At 38.4% G+C, this 20,136-nt stretch overlaps 1 protein-coding gene across 4 annotated transcripts in view; it reads right to left on the reverse strand.

Annotated features, from left to right (window-relative positions):
- The window catches only part of Tox (thymocyte selection-associated high mobility group box), a 296,268-nt gene that overhangs the window by 259,904 nt on the left and 16,228 nt on the right, over nucleotides 1-20,136 (reverse strand). The gene's annotated exons all lie outside the window — the stretch shown is intronic.

Below are 20,136 nucleotides of genomic sequence, written 5' to 3' on the forward strand. Positions count from 1 at the left end.
AGGGTTTTCTTGGAAAAGAGTAGTGAAGAAGTGATAACAGCCATGCAGAACTACAAACTAAGGTAAAACAGTGATCCCAATGGTTACAGGGCAGCCCTTCCTATAAGGGCTTGCCACACGGGCTATGAGACATGAAAGGTACATGCCAGCTCTTAACATGGGCTTTGTCTACAAATGCTGAACAAGGATTTTACCCTAGTGGTGCTGAATCAAATTGAACTTAATCACATTAATTTTTAAATAAATTGTAGTAATGCCAACAACAACACTCACAAATTCTAAAAAAAAAAAATTAAAAAAATAAAAAATAAAATAGAATTCTAAAGTCCATTTCTAGTCCCCACAAACATTTCAAGTGAAGACTATTGAACCAATGTTTTGTCACTTTATCAAGAATTTGGGATGTAGAAAGAGACTGAAGGGCTAGAAGATTTCTCCTGCACTCCTTGTGTCCATAGTGTCAGAGCCCTGCTGACTTCACACTGTCTCTGACAAAGTCTACTGCAGTGAAATATCTGCTTATCACTGAATTATGATGTTCACACTGCAACGCAAAGCTTACCTGTGACCGACCACTCAGCTTGCTAATTTTCTTTTAGATGCTTGAGGTCTAAGCTGGCACCTTAGGTAGTTTCTATCTAAGTATGTCAAGAAATAATTCTTCTGGTTTTGTTTATTTGTTTTGTCATTGTTGTTTTTGTTTTTGTTGTTGTTGTTACTGTTGTAATTCTGTTTTTCTAAAATAGGGTTTGCTATTTATCCTTGGCTGGTCTCAAACTTGCAACACTCCTTCGGCCTCTGTCTGGTCTTCAATAGTACCGTTACATGTGTACATGAAAACTGCTGGATTTTACCATGTCCTTGTGGGTACATATCAGGTCAGAGTGTTTCTTCAGTTCATTTTCATCAAAAAAGTCCTTGCTTTGGCTCTCAGGCCCAAGGTAACATGGGACAGATACGTTCACATAACATTTGCTATTATTTGGTAAAATATGTGATCCTGTGCCAGTTCCTATCGAGTGACTGCTGAAGGTTCCAGAAAGACTTGGTGAAAGACCTTTCCCTCCACTCTGTGCTTGAAAAACTGACATTTTATTTACATGGTTAATACTGAATGAAGTTCGATACTCATTGATTTGTGCTTGTTTGCTAAAGGCTATGGTGTAGAAAGCCATGCTATTAAAAGAAGCGAAATGTATTTATTGGACTATAAAGAATAGAAGCAATTGAAAAGCCACTATATGTGGAACACTCTTCATTCCCTAATCACGGCAAGACAAATGTTAAACACAGAAAATAGAGATTTGTCATTTACCACGCAGGCCTGCTTAAGCTTGAGACAGCATGCATTAAAGCAGAGAGAAGACGAATCAACTTTACAACTTTACAAGGAAAAAAGATGATTAAAAATAAGCAAAAGCTATTGTCCATGCCAGCAGATAAATGACGACAAATATTAGCAATGTTGCCAAAAGTCATTAAGCTTAATTCTACTTGTGTGATGCCCCAACTTGGGGTCACAGCAGTCCCTTGAACCTACCTGATCATGGTTATAGGGCAAAGATGGCAGGCAGGTGGCTTAAGCACTGAGCATCCCTGTAGGGTCTGTGGGGGCAGTTACTTCCAGTCACTACTCTGAAGAGAAGCCATAAGAGCAGACTCAACAGTGGGGTTGTAGAAGTTATAACTATCACATAACTGTCATATATGGCATCTGACAGTATACAGGAAAGGCTCTTTAATGGGGACAATTTAATGCTGTGTAGAAAGGAGGCTTGCAAGTTAATTCAGGATCATCATCTAGCCCCTATACTCCTCAAAGTCCCTAAGCTTTATGCATTTATGGGTTCTGTCACAGTTTGAAAGAAGAGGGGCTCCACGCGTGGATGGATGGGGGCTTCAAGTCTCATGTTCTGACCACATGTTCAAGCATCATTTAATATCTTTGAAAGGTAGCTCTTGAAAAAATATCTTTGCAGGATGTCTAAGAAAGACACCATAAAATGACTCTGAAGGTATTGACCATGTCTCTCACAAAAGCCCTAATTTCTGTGACAGTCAGGCATCATGTTCAAAGGCAGTAGATAACATTGAGGCAAAGAAGTAACAGATAACTCTATGTTGTTTTTTTTTTTTTTTTAAAGATGGAGATAACTGACAAAGAGAGCTACTTTAAAAAGGCCATTCTCACAGCCATTCTACTCTTGTCTCTTCACAAATACCATTCCCATGCAAAAGTGTGTGTGCATTTTCCCCACAACTTAAAGTATAACACTATATAGAAAGAGATCAAATACGATTGTTTTACCTTAAGCTACAATAAGCAGAGGTCTGTTTAGTTGGGAACTTTCCCATTAAGTAGACCAGTAATCTAATCCATCCTGAGAATATCTTTTAGTAACTGAAGAATCATATTTGTACACTTCAGTGCAGTTTTAATCCTGTCCTGTTTTTCTTAATACCATGCTGTAAGTCCATTAACTACAGATTTTTGGACATTAGTTCATTTTTATATCCTCACACTTGACAACTTTTTCTTTGGTTTGGTCTTAACTTGGAATACTAAAGTTCTTTCCCAACCCCCCAAATGATGATCCACTGAGATTGCTTTCAAACAGTCTTCCAGGAATGGGTTAGTCTGGCCGAGGAGCAAATCTTCCATAAACTTAGGCTTGAGGCCATGATGACAATGCCTTTTTTCCGCCCTGTGAAATCAACTTGGGGATCTTAAGAGGTAGCGTATTAGCCAATGACATAATAATACAGCTATAAATATTCTACCGAGCATTTGTGAACACAGTTCTTTTAAACAAGTTCTCACAAACCCTCACTTCTCTCTCATCTGCACAGGCACTAAGCACACGCTCATTAAGCGCTCTGCAGATGTGCACAAAATGCTAGCTGCTGAGGAACATAGGCATGGCATGGAATTTTTCTCTGACTGAAAAAGAAACCACTGTCCTTACCATGTGCCACGCATACGTCACAATAGAGGTCTTTACAAACTCCTTCTCAGGCGCAATGTGAAGTTGCTCCATTTTGGTCAGCTAACTTGTCACTTTTTCTTTTAAATATATCTACCCCTGTCTGTCTCCCCTCTTATGAAACTGTGTAGTTTTTTTCCCCATAAACTAATGAAAACGTTGAGTCTCTCTTCTTGTCCTTTATTCTGTAATTAGAGAAGAATCCTGTTTCAATTCTACTCACTCAGCCCCTTCATCGCTTTCTTTCTTTCTTTCTTTTTAAGTGAATGCAGACAGTCAGGTATTTCCACCGAAGAGGCTATTTTTTGAGCTTCTGTTGCTATAGATGGAGCTGGGATGGGGCTGGGGGCAGAGAAAGCTGACTCCGAGAAAGGACAGGCTTGCCTTTGTACCTTGATGGACAATCAACAGACTAACCAGGGAAAGGAATTCCTAGTTTAGTTGTCTTAATAGGCTAAAATTAGAGAGGGTGGGGGTGGGGGACAGAGGACCGAAAGAAAGGAGCATGGGGGAATTTCCAGAGAAGAAGCAGAGGTACACTTCACCTTGGGGCCCATGCTTCATTGCAATGTTGATTTAAGTACAATGCTAAATCCCTATCTAAATGCTATCTTCCCTGTTTGAAACACTCTTTAATGCTCTACATAGTGAGGGCAGAGGGATCTTAACAATCAAATTCCTACCAACAATCCAAATGATATTCTAAGAGTTATTCAAATATATTTGGTTATTAGACAGGTTTACTGGGAAAATAAAATCAAAACAGGTGCCTTGACATTTCAGTTTTTTAAATCAACAATACAAGGAACATTTATGGAGATGAAATATATTGGCAATATGAGGGTCTGGAAAATGAATATTATTAAGAAAGCTTAGAGAAAGATTGTGTTTTATCTCCGGAGGGGAAAAACAACAACAATTGAACTCTGCTCTTGTCTTCTGTTTCAACATCATGTCGCTGTCCTGCCTCCCTCTTGTAATAAATATTCTCTTGCCAGTTCTGTTGCTGACAATAATGTAGGTGAACTCTGCTCTGCGTGTGCCTGTCATTATTAATGACCACGGGAGAGAGAAACAATAACTCACTCCTTTAGGAACTGAAGGGATGAAATGCTGTTGAGATCTCCTTTCGCTTGTTTTTTTTTTTTTTTTTTAGAAGAATATTTTTCCCTGTTCTTTTTAAATTCACAAAAAAATCCTTCAGCCGGAGAACAGAAACTCTCTCCAATGTTCTTGCTGGAACTCTGAATGTTGTTAGAATGGCAGACACTTGTTGCAAGACAGGTGTTAATTGTTATACTAATACCATACAAGGAAGTTTGAGACATCATGATACATACAGTGCGTTTAATGCTTGGGTGATTAAAAAAATTGTGATAGGAACACTTTGTTTCTTTATCTAAGGCTTAAATAAGTTTTATATAATCACACTACAGATGTTCTGGCTAAAGTACTTATTCCTACTCATTTTATTTAATGTACGTGTGTGTGTGTGTGTGTGTGTGTGTGTGTGTGTCTGTGTGTGTGTATGTCTGTGTAGGAGTATGTCTGTGTGTTTGTGTGTGTGTCTGTAGGTGTGTGTATATCTCTGTGTGTGTCTGTGTCTGTGTATATATGTCTGTGTACGTGTATGTCTGTGTGTGTGTATTTGTCTGTGTGTATGTCTGTATGTGTATGTGTCTGTGTGTGTGTCTGTGTGTGTGTTTGTCTGTGTGTATGTCTGTGTGTGTGTCTGTATGTGTGTGTGTGTCTGTGTCTATGTCTCTGTGTGTGTATGTCTCTCTGTGTTTGTGTGTGTGTGTGTGTGTGTGTGTGTGTGTTTTTAAAAAGGTATTCTGGTGTTTGCTCTTGAGTCATAAAAGAACCTTTGAAATGCTATATTTTTCTTGTGAAACTGTGCTCGTGTTTGAATCATGGAAGGTTCTATATTGTGTTATTTTTTTATTATCAAACTAGAAATAAAACACTGTAGAGATAAAGAAGAGACCCCTCATGCATATCTTACACAAACGGAGGATGACAATGTTCACACTGTGATGAAAAATAGCCACTATGGCTGGGTTAGTCACTTCTCAACTGGGAAACAAAGGCCATTCTGATAAAGTAAAAATATAGCAGCTTATGCAAATGAGTCATTTCAAACGGATTCTCAGGTAACAATGTCCTGTCCATTTTCAACCTTCTGCTGCATGCTACCAATGTTCTTTTTACTTCTCCTTAGCATCAGTTCTGATGAAATACCATCATGTGGGTTATTCTGACTTAGAAACATACTTTTCCAGAACATAAAGCGTAAGATGTCAGTGGACTTGGAGAACTCACACAGAGTGACTAAAAGTTTTCTGAGTCTCCCCTCCCTTCTCACTGGGCTTCTATGGTGCTTAGAAGTTTTACTGACAAAATTCTAGAAATGTAAGCTCTTGGCAATGGTAAACTGTATGTTGTTCATTCATAGCTTTTGCAGGGAATGTGAGAAAACATCAGAAAATAAGTTTGTCTTTCACCAGTTTCCTAGAAGACGATAAAATATTTTTAAGTTTAAACATGCCTTTCCCAAATCCCAAACTAAAAAATACTGTTTTCTAAATGAACTAGTGATTCATCTATATCAATAAATAATATGTAATTATAGCTCCAGACCTTAGGTCTATAAATAAATCACATCAAATAGAAAGACAATAAACCAAGCAAGGAAATATGAAAAAATATATAGAGGACCTCAGGTTTATGGCCTCATCTGACAGATACCACACTTAGCGGTGGCCAAAAAAAAACGTTGCCCAAGAAATAGTCTATTCAAAAATCTTAACAAAAACATTTTTTATTTGATTTGCAATAATTGGTCATATCCCAACACTACAACTTTTATCTGCCAGCCACTAACAACTGGGTTCAACATCCAGTTCCCCTTCATTCTTTCTTAAGGAGTCTATGCAAACATATCAGGGTGATTTAGAGTTCCTCGTAAGATGCCAAATCACCGATTTGAGATTTCGTTTCTAATTTCATTGTGCCTCAAATGCAAACACCCTAAATAGTGGCAGCAGAGTTTGTGATGAAAATGATTTTTATAAATTCAATAAAATGGTCCCTGTATTCATCATTATTAAAGGAAGAAAGGGGGTTACAGACATGAGGCTTAGGACAAAGAAAAGGAGAGACTGCTCTTCACCACTCTTTCTTTCTCTAAGTTTACTCATACAGTGGTAAGTCAAACCATCCTACCAAAGTCATAGAATGTAAAGTCTTGCTTGTTTCTTGATGGGTTTGTTCTACCGATCTCTTTCCTCATTCTTATCCTCTGTTCAAAGGTCCATACCCAGTTGGCAGAATTGGGCCTAATATCTAAATTGCTATTTCCATCTCAGCTTTGTTAAAGAGACTCTCGTCCCCACCATGATAAAGGCTAATATTAGAAAACACACTCCTTGGCCTCACTTACCATTTAAGTAAGACTGGGAAAGAAGGTATCGATAAAGATTTCAGGGACATAAAAGTTTTCAATCCATCAAACTACCCCGAATCAAATTAGCCTGAAACACTATCCTTAAAACTGCAAAAACATTGTGATACTAAATATTCAATATTATCAGTCAGGCAAATTGGCCCGGGTCAAATGGGCAAATCTAAAAAAATGAGATTGCTAAGTTTCTCGGCCTGATAGCTTCGTAATAAATAATGTGCTTCTATTCAATCTGTACATTAAGTCTTTTATGTGGCCTTAAGGCACTATCTGATGGCCATGCCCATTACAGTGTAGCCATAGAAACTGACACATTTATTTCTTGGATTAGTGTGCCATTGAAAATATTAATATGAAGCAGTAAAAGGGGATTTAATCTAATCTACTGACACGAGGATGAAGTTAGTAAAGGGTTGAGTGCCCAACAGGGAAAGAAAGATTATTCCTGCACTAAGATGCCTGTTAGCATTACAAAGATCAACTAAAGAGCCCACGACTTATTTGGCACTTTTATATTTGACTAAGCAGCCTCATACCCAGCATGCAGCACTTTCTGCAGACGGAAGAATGCTTTGAAAATGAAATACATATTTTTAAGGATGCTGATAGCTAAGCTAGACACCTTTTACCCACAAGCATAAAACAAACAGCACAGTGCTCCCAGGCCCAGACTAGAGTGTCTCAATGAATTGCATTTTGTTTTGACTTGAAGGCTTTTGTGTAGCATTTCAGCTTTGTCCAGGTTTAAAATACAATCATCAAAAGGAAAAGATATTATCAAAGAAGGCCAAGCAGGTTTCGTATGTTCAGAGAAATCCCAGCTAATCAATTTTATCCTTGATTTTGTTAATTTCTCGAGATCAGATGCTGATAGATATCCTTTTAATTGTGGGCCAGACCACGTGTAACACTGGTGCCTCCTGATAATTCACAGGACACTGCTCCGGCCCTCCTTTACTCTGCCACAAAGTACATAAATTTCCAAGATATATTCTGACAGAGGAAGCATTGTTGAAGAGCAAAGTAGAGCACTTTGTCCTTGAGATGTTAACATGGAATGCCATAAAGTATTCAAATAATAATTTACTCAATCTTTCAGGGTAATTAATTAAAATGCTGGAGATGTTGGGGGAAAATCACCTTGAGCTTAGATGACTGAAGGGCCCTCCTTCTCTCTCAGCATGCAAGCTGCCCCAGCAGACCTACCACATGCTTTCCCAGTTATGGGGTTTGATTTCAGAAGATAATAAATAGCTAGGATCTAATTTTGCCATGTCACAACCGATTATGTTTCACAAGAAAAGGTGGAGCGCTCACCTACCAGATGAAGGTGAAACATAAAACGACTTTTATTTATGTCGTGTGTCCAAATTCAGCTCAGCCTGGCCCTGGGTACTGGGAGCGCCTGGACGTTCACTGTCACACAAATTTATGTATCTCAAGAATGTGTCAAAGATAAACATAAATTTAATCAAAGCGATGGAAACCTTTATTATATATAAAAACACATTCTTGACATCTAATATAAATTATTTTAATGTGTGTTTTATCATTTTTCAGAAGGTCACAAAAAAAGAATAAGACATTAAACAGTTACAGCCTGTGGCTCTATCGTACTTCTGGCCATCACCAGGAGTCGGGTTCTAAACATTCTCTCTCTCTCTCTCTCTCTCTCTCTCTCTCTCTCTCTCTCTCTCTCTCTCTCTCTCAACTGTACTGTAACTCACTATCTCACTCAACTGCACTATCATATACTCCCACAATGATACGAAGAAAAGTATAGGTGATTCTGTCATAAAAATGTATATTTTCAATGGGAGTAGTGAAGCCCGAGCTTCTGAATTGACATGTCAAATTAAAGAATTTCTGAAGCAGTCAAACCAAAAACCATGTGTCTAGATTGTAGATATCATTGCCATAGTATCACACTATGGGTACAGAATCAAAGGCAATGTTGGGACACCATGACTCCTGTTTTGGTTCACGTCAAGAGAGTAAACAGAAGCCTGACTAACAGTAGATTAACAAGTCCTGGGTATGACTCAGCCATTCGTCTTAGTTGACTAGGTTTGGAACAGAATTTTTAAAGTTAAAAATTTGCATATGATGACTAAGGATGCCATTTTCCATTAATGTGAACAAAGAAAGGACCATACCTGTATTTGGCAAACGGGGTGACTGTAGTGTAAGGAAAGCAGAGGCAGCCACGGGCAGCACCTCACTGCTTGCAAATCAACACAAACTGGTGCTATCTGGGGAGCCTTGCAGAGACATGACTACCCACTGTTTTAGCCCAGTCCTTATTCGCCATGTGTGATAGATTATACTAATGACCTTTCATTAACTAACAACACTGCTGGCTTAACAGGAATCATGAAGCAAAGTACTTATAACCTAACTAGACTGGGAAACAGCTTTCTGCATCCAAGTTTATTTCAGATAAAATAACTATAAAAGTAAAAAGACTTTTATAAAAGACTTGTTGGAATAAAAAAAATCAAAGTTTTACTAAACATTAATCCTTTAACTCACTTTATAAAAATGTCTACCAGAAGAGGATGTCTTAGGGGTGTGGCTTCATCCATCTTACTATGGCCACTTTGTACATGTGCTCTTTTAGGACCAGTATCTAGCTCAGTTGGTTGCAGGATCGTCATACGGACCACTTTGGGCTCTATAACAACCTGGCACATATCTGTACAATTCCTCCAAGTCCCTTGTATAGTTCCTATTTTATTTAACACTGTCAGATGGAAATGACTTCTTAGCTTCAGAGACAGCTAGAGGATTTCACTCACCCTTTGTTGGCCTGTAAACACCCCAGGGAAGCACAACAAATGCACTTGATCCAAGCCAAGCACCTTAAATTCTGTGGACTACTACTGTACTCCATTCTGAGAACTTAACCTTCCTACCAGCATTCTCAAGCAACAGCTCATCAAAGTGAGGTTTCAAAGACTGAACATGCTAGCCATAAATGTACCTATCACACTGGCAGTGTCTGTATGGCCAAACACTAAATTACTTTTCTTTAACCTGCTCTGTTGGGTTATACAACACTCAAGAACGGACACTCCTGAAGGAGGTCTTTTAAGAGCTAGTGTGTGTTACTGAGTGGTGGTGAGAGTGTGGGGGTGGTGGCAACATGCCTGTTATTCTAGCACTAAGAAAGCTGAGGCAAGAGGATTGCCATGACTTCCCAGTCAGTCTAGACTTCATAGCAAGTAACAGGTCACCCAGGAATAAACAGCAAGATCCTTCTCCTGCCCAGTTTAAAACAAACGCCATAAGATTACAAGAGACTAAGAGGTGCTTACTTAATTTAGTGTCATCTCCATTTATTTCCCTCAGATAAACTCACAAGGACCTTCCATTAAACACAAGACACTCATATTTTCCATAAGATCTAGAAAGTCCTGCAGCTGGTAATTCAGTTAAAATACTAACTGTATAATAATGGTCCTGTGATTTATTTATTTTTTAATTAGAGCAAATGAGTCTCCATGCAACCTAGGCTGGCCTTAAAATCTCCATCCTACTGCTTCTGTCTCCCAAATACTGGAATCATAGGCTTGTACCGCCATCATTCTTGGTGGTCCTTTGGTACTTTAAGTTTGGTTTAAAAATAAAGACCTTTCCTAGAACTCATTTCCTCAGTTCCCAAGGCAGAATAAAACCCGGTACAATCTAATGTATCTCTCTCTGCATATTGTCTACCCTTATTTTATTTCTAATTAAACTCAGAAGGATGAGCACTAAAGTGGCTCAGAGGAAAAAGGCACTTGCCTGACAACCGTGTGGCATAAAGAGAAACGATTTCCACAAGTTGTCTTCATATCGTTACATATCTGCTATAGCTCATTCTCTCTCTCTCTCACACACACACACACACACACACACACACACACACACACACACACACGAGAGAGGGAGAGAGAGAGAGAGAGAGAGAGAGAGAGAGAGAGGACAAACTAAAGGATGCCACCTGCCTAGTAGTGCAGTGTCTTCTGTTTAGTGGAAGCTCCTTTTAAGAGAAATAGTTCTAAAGAAACAAAAGGTCCAGGATGCTGGCAGAAATGAGGTACATTTTTCTTCAGGAGGAGAACTTCTCAAGGAAGAAATCCAACTTCTTGGTTCCAATGGTCCTTAGTACTACTCATGGAACCTTGATTCTGTTACTAGTTGACAATTTTCTTTCACCTTATAGCATATATTTTAAAACATTCACAAGGCCACTAGCCAAGCCCATGATCTAACAGTCTGCCTGCAATTGTATCACTAATGAGGGATATCAACTTGAGGAACTTGCTCAAGGTCCTTAACACAACCTTCTACCTTCATCTCCCCTTGGTTCTCTCCACTTTCAAAGCTCCAGTGTGTTGGAATCCACCAAAAGTAGTCCTACTTCAGCTCCAATGAGGCTTTAGTTTGTCTCTCCAGCTTCAGCTCCATGAGTATTTTCCTACTCTTCCCTAGAGGCTCTGCCCCTTTATTTATCTTCAAGTCCTTCGTTTCCAACACTGTATCAACATGTCAGGCCCAAGTCTTCCAAGAGCTGCTCCATTCTTTTCCTTAAAGCCTCAGACAAGAATGCTAGAGAAGAGCTCAAGTCCCTGCTCTCCACAGTCTCTTCTCATTCCTTCGTCTACCTCCGTGGGACTTCAAACTCACCATTTCCTCATTAGCTTTACCCAGATGACAATGAACTCTACAAAAAAGTCAATGGCCATTCATACAGCCTTATCTTATTATATTAGTCACTCTTGATGACATGTTTCCTGAAAGCCTCTGTTCGTGTGCTTTCTGTATAACACTACATACAGATGTATGTACAGGTCCACTGAAGTTGGTCAATTAAGTCAAAGTTCTAATTGATATTCCTTCTTCCCGTCTTGGAATTCAGAGTGTTCTTCCCATATCTCATCTGACAACTTACTTCCTCATCAACACTTTTAAATGGTTTCTTATAGGCATCAATGGCAAATGCCAATCTCCAAAATAACTTAAGAGAAACAAAGCCTAGCTCCAGCCTTCACTACGTTAAGGGATTTAGCAAAACTAACTTGCAAGTAAACTCATGCATGGTATTTACAGTTCAAGCCTTGACCTAGTTGATAGTTCATATTCTTCAGTATTGTTCTAGTTTGGTTTCTGTTGTTATGATAAAACACACACACACACACACACACACACACACACACACACACACACACACACACACAAACCACACCAAAAAAATAAATAAATAAAACAAACAACAAAATTTCTTACCAAAAGAAACTTGGGGTATGGGGTGGTATTCAGCTCTCAACTCTGCCTCACAGACCATTATAAAGGAAAACTAGGGCAGGAACTCAAACAGGAACTGGAGACAGGAACCGAAGCAGAGACCAAGCTGGAATGCTGGTTTCGGCTCAGTTCTGCCTTGCCCAGTTTCTTTTCTGCCCATCCCCACCTGAGTCCTCAGGATTGCAGCAGTCCCCCCGAAAGGGATATACTTTTCTATGCCTATTAGTAATTAAGAAAATGCTGGCTAGTGTGATGGGAACAATTCCTCGTGTCAGAGTCCTTCTTCCTAGGTGACTTTAATTTTTGTCAAGCTGATAAAAACTAACCAGCACACGCATGGATTATCCCTTTGAAGTCCAGGGTTGTTCAGGGCCTCCTTTCATGTGCCTAGTGAACTGATTTCTCTGTGACACAGAGCAATGACCCGTGAGTCTCTGCCCTAGCACACTGCGGGTCTTTCTGTACATGACTACATCCTTCTTCCTTTGCATTATTTATGCTAGGACACATAGAAGATCAGGTATACTGCTGTATGACGACTTGGACTGCTGTAGCCATGCTCCTAGGAGTTGGAAAGCTAGATCAGATGGTAGATTATTGCTTTTATTTGAATTATTTCAGAAGCCAGGAAAGCCTTTGTCCTAGGCTGTTGAATGCTGATACTTCAACACATATTAAGTCAGAACAAATAATTAAATATTTAATTATTTAAATTTTTATTAGTGAGAAATCTGTTCAGAAAATTTATCTTATGTCTTTTTGTATCTTATGTAGCTATTGAGTCCTGACTTTGTCCTTAACAATCCAGCTTTATATTTGAGACAAGATCTTGCTATGAAGGTCTCGCAAGCCATGTTTTAGCTAAGCATCCCAAGTTAGCTTTGAATTCATAGTAATTATTCTGCCTCAGTTTGCCTATGCAAATGATGAGACTTTGTACTACCAAGAACAACTATAATTCAAACCTTTAAAAATGACTCAATAGGGGTCAATGGTAGACTCATCAACTTTGAATTCTGTGTTGGTAAGCACCCAATAACAAGATTTTCAAAAGCTAATGTCTCATTATTTGCTGTATCTGTTGACTTATCCTGCTAAACAAGACAAGTACAGCATCAACATATCAAAATAATAATGGTAGTACTACTATGATTCAGTTAACACACAAAATGTTCAGTTATTATTTACTGAAAAGGAAACTAATAAGAACATAATCAATATTGTTCAAATGCATGTTTTACATACTTTACAGAATTAAATTGATATTAAACATATCTTAATAACAAATACTTATGTTTTAATAAAAATAGTAGAAAGAACAATAAATTAATAGATGTTCTTTCTCTGGGTATAATTAAAGAGAAAAAGAAGAAGGAATTATTTCGCTATTTCTAAAATTATTAAATATTATGAAATGTAGAATTATGAGCATTATAAAAGTATAATGCTCCAATTAGTTTATAGTGTAACATGAAAATATAGTCTTATGTTTTATTATAATTGTCCATAGTAATAAATTATTTATATTCTATAATATATTACATACTTAATGTTATAATAGCATGCTATTACAACAACATATTAAATATCCCTTAATCATTGGATTTGGAAATTTTATACTGACAGTTTTATTATTTCATTTTTATATTGTTATGATGGCTACTAATTTTTAATTTAGAAAAAATTATTTTATGTATTTATGTATTTATGTACATATGTATGTATGTATGTATGTATGTATGTGTGTATGTATGTATTTATTTGCTGTGTTGGAGATTAAACTCAGACACTTGAGGCATGTTGAGCAAGCACTCTACCTCTGAACTATATTCCCAGCCTTCGGATGTTTAAGAAATGCAAACCAATAGTTGGCCAGCGTCAGTGCAGAAGGGTTTTCAGAAGCTGAGTATCCAGACTTGACATTTCTGAAGAGTGAACCCTGTTTCTTAAAGTCATGTACACCCCCGAGCTTTCCCTCTACACTGACAGCTTCGTAAAGGAAGCACACTTTCTCGTCATCCTCCATTCTGGTCGGTGCAGAATTGACTCCTCGCCAGTTTTTCTGTCTTGCAGATGCCACAGTATTTACTAGAGGCACGCAAAGGCCACAGCTAGACTGTATTGCAGGAGAATGACACCGACGAGCTTGAATGCTGGCCACTGTTATACATGTGACTGGCATTTGCACCTCTTCCATACCTCTACCACCAGCTCAACCCTTACCACATCATTCTATAAATCTCTTTTGTCAACTGAGGGGAAGAATTTTATTGAATCACCTTCCGTGGCTGCATTATTTTGTGTTGAATTAGATGATAGAGGTAATAATTTTAGGGCATACTTTGACCCTGAAACATCACTCAGGAGAAAATACTTTCTTATGGAGTATCTGTTATTGTTGCTGTACATGGTGTCTTTCTGAAACTAGATAGATAGATAGATAGATAGATAGATAGATAGATAGATAGATAGATGATAGATAGATAGATAATTTGAGGTCAATATGGTTTAACCACATTCCAGAACATTCAAAAAATCACTTATAAAACACTGTCAATATTAATTTTATAGATATTCAATTCTTCCAAGAATACTGAGATGGCTAATTTTATGTCAACTTGAAACAAGCTAGAGTCATCATAGTGGAGAAATCTTTAATTGAGAAACTACTTCCATAAGATCGGGCTGTAGGCAAGCCTGTAGAGCATTTTATTAATTAATTTATTGGTATGGGATATTAATAATAATTTTAATTAATTGATATGGGAAGGCTCAGTCCATTGTGAGTGGTACCAGTCTGGACTGCTGGGTTTGGGTTCTTTAAGAAAGCAAGCTGAGCAGGCCAAGAAGAGCAAGCTAGAGAGTAGCACCCCTCCATGGCCTCTGCCATCAGCTCCTGCCTCCAGGTTCCTGCCCTGTTCGAAATACTTAAGTTCCTATCTTAAGTATTTCGATGTGAGAGCAAAAGCAAATTAAATTCTTTCTTCCTCAATTTGCTTTTGGTCATGGGGTTTCATCACAGCCATAGTAACCCTGACTCAGAGAAATACTCTGCAAGAAAAACTATATTGATAGTAATAAAAACGAAGCCCATTGTTTGAAATAAGGGCTCCTATAAGATGAAGTAACTGATTCTCCTTGACATCCTTACTGGCCTGCTGGACCGCTGGCCCATGTCTTGGATGTCCCCACAGGAACTCTCCTCACCTCAGTTATAGGAATGCATGGAGCTGGCTGCTGAAGATCAGGTGTGTGGATCTCACTCAGCATAGCCTCATTCCTCAAGCACTGGTCACATGATTGTAGCTAAGTCTCTGAACTACACACGGCCTCCGTTTCCTCTGCTGTAAACTGGAAATCTCTTTCTCCACCCTGCTCTATGGCATGGCTTCACATTGAAAATTGTAATGGTACAATGCCAGTTAAAGGATAATTGTTAATTATCAAGTTACTAATAAAAGTACAAGCTTAATGATGATGCCTCTTTCACACTCTTATCATCACCTGGTAAAGCAGACTAACATAAAAATGACTATAATTAGTTTATTTTAAATACCCATTAGCATTTCCAAAACATCAGCGGGCATTTGAACAGCACTGACTCCTTTTCTGACACACTTTAGGAGGTACCTGCCCATCTCCCCTGTGGAAGTTTACCTCTGACAAACCTCAAACCAAAGCTGAAAGTGACAAGTGACACATACAGACCGGTTCTATCTCATCTCCAAGGCAAAAGGCGGTTCCTCTCTCTTGATCAGCAATTGCCCTGTAAGCAGCTCTTTAAACCTTGTGACACACATCAATTGTGAGTCTATAATGTAGTTAAGAGCCTGAAACTCAACCTAGAAATCCACAACAAAGCTGTTGTGAGTCCCGCTTTACCGACAATGGTTAAAGATCATTTCCGGCAATCTTGGAGAAAACAAAGGGTCACTAGAGGCACAGAGGTACACAAGACTGAAGCTGTTCTGTCACCTTCTAAACCTTAGAATACCTCAGGGTACCTGCTGCTGAGAAAACACAGCCAGTCCCATTCTCTCCAGCCCTGTATCCAAGCGGGATGCCCCCAACAAACTGGTTTAGACATCTCCCGGATTCATAAGACTCCCTTGTGCTTGCTTTCTTTCTTTTTATATATGTCACGGACTATCCCAGATTTGATAGATAATTAGTGTATCATCTCAGTCCAAAAGGCAACACCAAGTAATTTACAGTCATCGTTAATAGGATGTTTATGTAATAAGTCCAAGCATTTTGGATCAAATAGTTTATACAGGATGGTAAAGAGAGCTCCAGTGTTTCCTTGGAGGGATTGGAAATCAGCTACTTTCAAAGTTGTAGACTGTGTAAACATGATGGTGTGTGGATATGTAACAATAATCATTTTATCTTATTATTAATAATTATTATAATAAACTATATGTTTATTATATATTTGTTTATACATATAAATAAATTATTAAAACAAATAATTATTGTTTCCTCGTGTCTTATCCACAAACATTTTGAACCGGTTGGCCAAAGCATATTCACTTTCCTTCATGAAGATGTTTTTAAATTTTGATCAAAATAAATCATTTGTCTTTGCTTTAACAGATAAATGAGACTTGGCATTCCTCAGTGGGTGAAGGAGAGGAAGCCTTGATGCTGCTAGGGTAAGAAGTGTGGGGGCCAAAATGAACCAGAGTGAAATGGACAGCTGAGTTAAAACATCTAAAAATGGAGTCCCATGAGCATCTAAGGAAATGAACCACCAAGGAAAGACCCAGGAAGCTATGCAAGATTCCTTTCTCTATTTTCTGACACTTAAAAAACTTACTAAAAAGTCATTCCTTTCCCCAGAATCTCTAGGATCTTCACTTGTATGGGAGAATCAAAATGTTGAAGCTCTTACTGAATATCGAGAATAAGACCTATTGTTGTTTTATGTTCTTCTCTCTGTATTTTCTTATTTTCGAATGACTCTTTTTTTCCCCAAATCAAGAACTTGTTGAAGTCGAGAACTTTCCTCTCGGAATCCTAAGAACTATTGTTTAAGAAAGGAACAGAATGAGTTGATAAGGGGGTTGAGTTTGAAAGTCTGCATAGTCCCCACTTATCATTGAGTCAGATTTGCTGGGATTTTTTGACATCAACATAAGATCCCTAGTAATGATATCTATAAATCTACCAGTGGAGTGGGAATTTGTTATTGGCCTGCTCTCAAGCCTTGTAAGAATTCTTGAGTCCTTCCAACTCCTGTCCCCCAGCATCCTGGCTTTCTGATTCTCAAATTCCTCTTCTAATTTATAACGCATAATCTGGCCTCTTACTACCATTGTAGTAAGGAAATGCCTTCTCATTTGCTGCTTCAATAAAATCGAGTGGCCTTTAGTCACACATGGTTTGGGAACCTCCCAATCTCAAACACTGCAGTTTCTCTTAGCAATGCTATGAAGGAACCAGTGGAGATCACGGTCAGCAAGGGTTGTGCCTTAGAAACTTGCTTTGCTGTGCATGTTACTCATAGCACTGAGTACAGCAGATGTGATGGAGTCTCTCCTTACGGATTATGTGACAAGGTTAAGTGTTTAAATTTGGTGTCTATCTTAGATGCAACACTAGTTGCTTTTACTGTCAGGACCTCTTGGCACTGGTAAGTACTCTCTAACAAAGCCCTAATATTCCCTTACTCCTTTTGTAAAATAATCCTGATGTTGTCAAGCTTGATGGTTTAGAGAAAAAAAGATGAGGAATAAGTAGCTTGCTCGAAGTTTCCTTAAGCTCCATCTAACATTTGTACTCAGGCCCTAAGATTCTATCTCCATCCTTCTACCACATCAGGATACGAACGGGGTAGTTTGGTGATCTGGTGTATTTTGACACCAGTCAGAAAGATACAGGAATATGTTAGGGAGACGGCAAATGGCCTGGAACCAAATAAATTCATAATTGTGCTGTTTTAAAAATGATGTTGTTTATATGATTAAGTCCCTGCGGGGATAGGGGGGACCCTGATTGTCTGCTTATGTCTGGACATTGGACGTTCTAGACTTACAAGACCATTCACATCTAGAGTTTTTGCATTTGGCTCAATGTTTTTTCCATTTTTCAAATAACTTAGTGTTGATGTAAGATAGTACAAAATCACGTAAGATGACTACATTTTAGTAATTTCCCATTTGCATTTTCAGTGTGATACTTGGTTGAAGATGCTCTGACATGTTAGGTATTCTCATGTGAGTAGAGTTCGGAAATGAAACAAAATGGTGAAGGGAAAACTTCACTGAGCGGAACCCCACTCTATCGCGAGGTTCTGAGCCAGCCAAACCTCTTTGTGGAAGTTTCTGAAAGATGCCAAGAACGGGATCTTTGCAGCTGTTAGGTTATTAATTTCAATGTCAACAACAACAAAACGCGCAAACACATCTCTTTGTAATATAAAAGGAAGGTTAGCATTTTTGTTATTAATGTAAGTGTATTTCATATTAGAATCTATGTCATTTCAGCTTCCATTGAAAGACCTGGGTTAGAATCTTTTCTTTTCCTCCCCTGTAAAATGTAATTATGAAGAATGGAGAAGCTTTTGAGCAAATTATGTGGAGTAGGAAATCTTAAAACAACCTCTTTTTAGGGCAAAAACGCTCAAACCCGGTGACATGGTAATTCTCAGGTTGCTACAGACACAAAAGCTCGCTATTAATGCTACGTTGTTCTCATTGTTACATCATTGACAAAGATCGCAAATAAAGATCCAACATCCTAAAACACACGGGCCCGATTCTGCATGCCGTTGTAATGAAGTCCTTTGAATTATTATAAATGCTTGAGCATTAAAAATTCATCAGTGAGGAGAGAGAGGTGCTCTCTATTTGTGGTGTTCTGAATTTAAACACAACCCACTAAGAATGGTTGATTGTCCCGAGGAAGCGCTGCTGACAGCCATCAGCGGGTCTGTGCAAATGGTATTTGGAAAAGGTAATAGGAGCTTCGGGAGTATATTTCAGCCGTATAATAAAGTAATTGTGAAAGTGTAATTGCAGTCTGCCTCCATACCATATTAGGGTAAGGCATGAGCTGGTAAGAAAACATGAGATCTGCAGAATTATTTTATAAGCTTAAAGGGCCTGTCTCACAGAATTCAGAGACTGTATCAGAAAAAAAAATTGTAACTGGGCAGCGGTGTTTACCTTTTGAAATCTATTATAATGAACTTGAACAAAACTGCCAGTGATTATGTTACCATTTTACAAACATCCTGAACTTGAGAATGGCTTCCAACCTAAAAATGGCATTGGGTAATGTTGAGCAACAAATTTCAGCTCCTGGAAGCATCAAAGGAAATACCCAGCACGGTCCCCCGCTGCTTATTTTTTGAACGATACCTGGTTCAAATTTCCAAAGACTTAAATATTTGTATGACTAGAATTTCAATTTTTAAAAATGTATTCCCTCAGCCACTTCATAAACAATCACTATTGGCTTATGTTACCGAGTCACAGTATCCCACGGGCATCATCTGCCTCCAGGCAGAACTTTAGAAGGGGCGAGGAATGCTACTTCTGTTCTCAGCACTCTCATCGAGGCTACAGGAATGACCAGAACCGAGAAAGGAAATGTGTGGACAGAAATGGGGACATGCCATGCTGACTGTATTCAGTGGTCATGGGAAAATTTAAAGTTAGCTATTCCATTTCTGGTTCTCTCTCATCTTTCAGTAGAGTTACTTAGAGCATAGGTACAAGTGCATGCAAGTTTTAATAACTTCAGCACTTGTCATGGCACATAGCAACTTATGATACAGTATTTAGTGAGTATGCAATGAAGATAGAAAATACACATAGCCACATTTCTGCAATGACAGACAAAGATAAAGGTCCCATAAGATATTATCACTGGGTGATGGCGCTATGTTAACATACACCCTACAATGATTACAGATGAAATATCCTGACAATGGGTCTTTCATGATATACCCCAACACTGGATGATGCTTGGCTCTGTTTACAAATTCATTCCACTCTCCTGAAGTGAGTCCACAGCAGCCCTGTGCCACAAACTCCTGGAATCATGTGAATGGAATCTGTTTCTCATTGTTGTCCAGTTTTGTTCTGTTACAATGGGAACTAGGGAATAAATTCCACAAACAGTAGCTATATATAATGCATGTTCTCTCAGCCTGCCATTGTGGGCATAAGTTTGAGATATTTTAAGTATAAAATAGTTATCCTGATTTGGATAGAGGCAAAAATCAAAAATAATTATGGTCTATTGTGAGTTTCTTGGAGGCAAAACATGTCTCTTGGATGAAATTTCCACTACGACTCTACAAAAAACAGGTGAAGGAATATTGAGGGGTATAAAAGAGCAATAGGAAGGACTTTGAATTTATGGTAAGTTCTAAACATAACACTGGGGAAA

This window comes from Rattus norvegicus, chromosome 5, assembly GCF_036323735.1.
Source record: "Rattus norvegicus strain BN/NHsdMcwi chromosome 5, GRCr8, whole genome shotgun sequence".
NCBI classification, from domain to species: Eukaryota; Metazoa; Chordata; class Mammalia; order Rodentia; family Muridae; genus Rattus; species Rattus norvegicus.